Here is a 5,932-nt window from a genome sequence, read left to right as displayed (position 1 = left end):
GAGTCCGTTCCTATTCCATTTCCTTCCATGGTGAAGAAGGCAAAGAAAACACCGGAGTTTGATTTGAACATGCTTCAAGTGTTCAAAAAGGTTGAGGTAACCATACTACTCCTTGATGCTATTCAACAAATTCCAAAGTATGCAAAATTTTTGAAAGACTTGTGTACACACAAGGATAGGATAGGAGAATTGGAGACATTATCCTTGGGTAGTTCAATTTCTTCCTTGATGGAACCTGTTCCAAGAAAATGTGGTGACCCTGGACCGCGCTTAATGTCTTGTTGTATTGGCGGATACACCTTTCATGATTGTATGTGTGACTTGGGAGCCTGTGTTACCATCATGCCGCTTTCTATTTATGTGCGGTTGAATTTAGCTCCATTGAAGAAGTCGGCGGCGAGGTTTGCCTTAGCTGATAAAAGTGTGATCACAGTGATGGAGATAGCGGAAGCTGTACTCGTGGCAATTAAGGACTTGGTTTTTCCGGTTGACTTTTACATCCTTGAAATGCCTCCAGCAGAAAATAGAAGCTCATCCTCCATTCTACTTGGTAGACCCTTCCTCAAAACCTCCAAATTCAAGTTAGATGCCTTCACCGGTGTATATTCCTTTGGGGTTAGAGACAAGACTATCAAGTTCAATTTAGAAGAAGCCATGAAACATCCTCCCGAAGAACATTCCATGCTCCGATGTGATGTAATTGATGAAGTGGTAGCGGAAGTGCAAGAAGAAGACCATGACAAGTTGTGCTACCCCATTGTTGAGGAGACAGATGACCAAGAAGATGAATATGAGGAAGTTGTCAAGAATGAATCCCATGAGCTTGATGAAAAGGAACCTCATCTTGAGATAAAAAGTGAACTGAAGCCCCTTCCATCTCATTTGGAATATGCTTTCTTAGAGGACAACCAAAGGTTTCCGGTCATTATTGCTAGTGAGCTCTCAAGTGAAGAAGAGGGAAAGCTCCTAGATGTTCTAAGAAAGTACAAGAAAGCAATAGGATGGAGCCTAGTGGGTATTGTGGGAATTGGCCCCCGCAAGTGAATGCATAGGATATTTCTCCAAGATGGAGCCAAGCCGGTTCGGCAATTGCAAAGGAGGCTCAACCCAACCATCCTTGATGTAGTGAAGAAAGAGGTCACCCGATTACTGGATACGGATATCATATACCCAATTTCTGGCAGTGAGTGGGTGAGCCCGATTGAAGTTGTTCCCAAGAAGTCGGGCATCACAACGGTCAAGAAGGACGACGGTGAATTGGTCACTAAAAGAGTCCAAAATGCGTGGCGAGTCTGTATTGACTATAGAAGATTGAACGCCGCCACACGAAAAGACCATTACCCCTTACCCTTCATCGATCAGATGCTAGACCGCTTGGCAGGTAAATCTCACTACTGTTTTCTTGATGGATTTACTGGCTACTTCCAGATACATATTGCTCCTGAAGATCAGGAGAAGACCACATTTACTTGTCCATTTGGCACCTTTGCCTATAAAAGGATGCCATTTGGACTATGTAACGCACCCGCTACTTTTCAGCGGTGCATGACGAGTGTCTTCTCCAATCTAATGGAGAATTGCCTGGAAGTTTTTATGGACGACTTCAGCGTTTATGGTACTTCATTCGATTTTTGTTTAGAGAGCTTGGCCAAGGTCCTGGCTAGATGTGTTGACACTAACCTTGTCTTAAATTTTGAAAAATGTCACTTTATGGTACAACAAGGTATAGTGTTAGGACATGTAGTATCTCATGAAGGCATTTCTGTGGACCCGGCCAAGGTCGATGTTATTACTACTTTGCCTCACCCCTCATCCGTGAGGGAGGTCCGCTCGTTTTTGGGACATGCAGGATTCTATAGGTGCTTTATCAAGGACTTCAGCAAGATTGCTTTGCCATTGTCGCGCCTACTCCAAAAAGATGTGGATTTTGAGTTTGACAGTGAATGTGTAAAAGCTTTTGAAAAGCTAAGTAGAGTTCTTACCACGGTACCAATTGTGCGAGGCCCCAACTAGACGTTGCCATTTGAGATAATGTGCGATGCGTCAAACCATGCAGTGGGTGCCGCGCTTGCACAGCGCGATGGTAAACTCCCTTATGTCATTGCTTACTCTTCTAAGACACTAGATGCAGCACAATCCAACTATACCACTACTGAAAAAGAACTTCTAGCTATTGTTCATGCTTTAGATAAGTTCAGATCTTATTTGCTAGGTTCAAAGATAGTGGTATACACGGATCATGCAGCTTTAAAGTATTTATTGACAAAGAATGAGTCAAAACCTAGACTCATACGTTGGATCTTGCTTTTGCAAGAATTTGACATTGAGATTAGGGACCGGAGTGGATCTCAAAACCTGGTTGTGGATTATTTAAGCCACATTGAGAATTCAAAAATTGATCCATTTCTGATCAATGACTCATTCCCATTGGATAGCTTGCATGCTGTGTCGGATAGCTTTCCTTGGTTTGCCCCAATGGCGAACTACTTGGTTGCAAGAATCTTCCCTCCCAACTTTTCGAAAAACCAAAGGGACAAGTTGAGGAGTGATTTCAAATACTATATTTAGGATAACCCTCACTTGTGGAAGAGGGGCGTGGACCAAGTAATTCGAAGATGCGTCCCGGAATCCGAATTCCAACCAATTCTTGAAGCTTGTCATTCGTCCGAATGTGGTGGCCACTTTGGCCCACAAAGGACCGCTAAAAAAGTGTTGGATTATGGATTCTGGTGGCCAACCTTATTCAAGGATGCTAGCCAGTTATGTGTGTCTTGCCATCAGTGTTAGAAGTCAGGAAACGCATCCCAAAGGGATGAAATGCCTCAGCAACCTATGTTGTTCTGTGAGATATTTGATGTATGGGGCATTGACTTTATGGGACCATTTCTTAACTCTAGTGGGTATCTGTATATTCTGTTAGCGATTGACTACGTGTCAAAGTGGGTAGAGGCCATACCTACCCGCCTTGATGACGCCAATGCTGTTGTTTCTTTCATAAGGAATCACATTGTATGCCGCTATGGGTCGCCACGAGCAATCGTGAGCGACCAAGGATCCCACTTTTGTAACAGGAAGGTAGAAGCATTGCTCAAGCGCTATGGAATGTCGCATAAGGTTGCGACTGCTTATCATCCGCAAACAAATGGACAAGCAAAAGTGTCCAACCGGGAAATCAAGAGAATCTTGGAGAAAGTGGTCAATCCGCAAAGAAAGGATTGGAGCCTCCGGTTAGGAGATGCATTATGGGCGTATAGAACGGCCTACAAGACTCCGATAGGGATGAGTCCTTTCCGAATCGTCTATGGTAAGGCATGCCACCTTCCGGTGGAGATTGAGCATCGAGCCTTGGTGCACGAAATTGTGATCATCAACAATGGCGCCAAAGACTTGGAGCTCTCAAACGTGAATCACACTTTGTCACAATTCTGCACAACTAACCAGCAAGTGCACTGGGTCGTCCAAGTAATAAACCTTACGTGAGTAAGGGTCGATCCCACGGAGACTGTCGGCTTGAAGTAAGCTATGGTCATCTTGTAAATCTCAGTCAGGCAGATTCAAATGGTGATGGAGGATTGATAATTAAAAGATGAATAAAACATAAAATAAAGATAGAGATACTTATGTAATTCATTGGGGGATTTCAGATAAGCGTATGAAGATGCTTTGTTCCCCTTGAACCTCTGCTTTCCTATTGCCTTCTTCCAATCATTCATACTCCTTTCCATGGCAAGCTTTATGTTGGGCATCACCGTTGTCAATGGCTACATCCCGTCCTCTCAGTGAAAATAGTCCTGATGCTCTGTCACAACATCGGCTAATCAGCTATTGGTTCTCGATCATGTCGGAATAGGATCCATTGATCCTTTTGCGTCTGTCACACGCCCCACAATCGCGAGTTTGAAGCTCGTCACAGTCATCCCTTCCCAGATCCTACTCGGAATACCACAGACAAGGTTTAGACTTTCCGGATCTCAGGAATGGCCGCCATTAATTCTAGCCTATACCACGAAGGTTTCAATCTTAGATCAGAAACCCAAGAGATACGCATTCAAGCCATTGTTAGTAGAATAGAGGTGATTGTCAGGCACATGTTCATAGGTGAGAATGATGACGAGTGTCACGGATCATCACATTCATCAAGTTGAAGAACGAATGAATATCTTGGAGAAGAAATAGACTTGAGTTGAATAGAAAAACAATAGTACTTGTATTCATTCATGAAGAACAGCAGAACTCCACACCTTAATCTATGGCGTGTAGAAACTCCACCGTTGAGAATACATAAGAACAAGGTTCAGGCATGGCCGTGAGGCCAGCCCCAAACATGAAAGTCAGACTAATCAAAGATAGTTGGTATGAAAATACAATGGCAAAAGGTCCTATTTATAGAAAACTAGTAGCCTAGGGTTACAGAAATAGGTAATTAATGCAGAAATCTTCTTCCGGGCCCACTTGGTGTGTGCTTGGGCTGAGAATTGAAGCATTTTCGTGTAGAGACTTTTCTTGGAGTTAAACACCAGCTTTTGTGCCAGTTTGGGCGTTTAACTCCAGCTTTTGTGCCAGTTTTGGAGTTAAACGCCAGAATTCTTGAGCTGACTTGGAACGCCTATTTGGGCCATCAAATCTCGGACAAAGTATAGACTATTATATATTGCTGGAAAGCCCAGGATGTCTACTTTCCAATGCAATTGAGAGCGCGCCAATTGGGCTTTTTTAGCTCCAGAAAATCCACTTTGAGTGTAGGGAGGTCAGAATCCAACAGCATCTGCAGTCCTTTTTCAGCCTCTGAATCAGATTTTTGCTCAGGTCCCTCAATTTCAGCCAAAAAATACCTGAAATCACAGAAAAATACACAAACTCATAGTAAATCCCAGAAAAGTGATTTTTATTTAAAAACTAATAAAAACATAATAAAAACTAACTAAAAAATACTAAAAACATACTAAAAACAATGCCAAAAAGCGTATAAATTATCCGCTCATCAAGCCTATTGGGCAGTAAAGCAGTGCAACATGGATCTAGCCAAGGTGGGTGAAGCTAGGAAGCTACAACTAGAGGAGCTTGAATGTTTGAGGAACGAGTCATATGAGAATGCCCGAATCTACAAGGAAAAGACTAAAGCATTCCATGACCATCACATCCGGAAGAAGGACTTTCAAGAAGGTGATGAGGTCCTCCTCTACAACTCAAGGCTCTGATTTATGCCTGGCAAGCTCCGCTCTAGATGGGAAGGGCCTTTCAGGGTGATGGAGATGAAGCCCTACGGAGTGGTGGAATTGTTTGATCCTAAGAGTGAAGTAACTTTCAAGGTGAATGGACATAGAGTGAAGAAGTATCATGGTTGCAAGCCCCAAGAGAGCTAGAGGTGTACATATTGGAGGATGCACCAAGGAGAGAGGAAGCTTAAGAAAAGGACCGTCCAACTTAAGGACGTTAAAGAAAAGTGCTTGGTGGGAGGCACCCCACCGTGGTAAGATATTCCTTGTTTATACCATCTTATTTGTATTCTTAGTTTCTTGTGAATTTTGTGATCTTTTGATGATTGATAGAGTGCATAGGAATGCTAGCTTTGTTGCTTTTGTTGGATAGATAGGATGTTCATGTAGATAGGATGTGAAAAGGATGAAGAAAACAAAATTTTTCTTTGAAGAAGAGCACTGACGCGCCAGCGCACAGTGCGCGCGCGCCGGTAGCGAAATTCTACTCTTGGGCCAAAAACCCGAGAGTCATGCCCACTTCATGCCCAACTCGCGCCAGGCACCCACGCGTTCGCATACATGCCGCCTGCGCGCACCCTGGCAATTCAACCATCGACGCGGCAGCGCACGGTGCACGCGCGTGCCAATGGAGATATGTGGACTCTCTGGTACAAAAATCATAGAGTTGTGCCACAATTGGGCCAACCTTGTGCCAAAACCCACGCGTCCGCGCG

Source organism: Arachis hypogaea, chromosome 15 (assembly GCF_003086295.3).
Source record: "Arachis hypogaea cultivar Tifrunner chromosome 15, arahy.Tifrunner.gnm2.J5K5, whole genome shotgun sequence".
NCBI classification, from domain to species: Eukaryota; Viridiplantae; Streptophyta; class Magnoliopsida; order Fabales; family Fabaceae; genus Arachis; species Arachis hypogaea.
The sequence above is the reverse complement of the archived record's forward strand: the minus strand, read 5'-3'. Positions refer to the sequence as shown.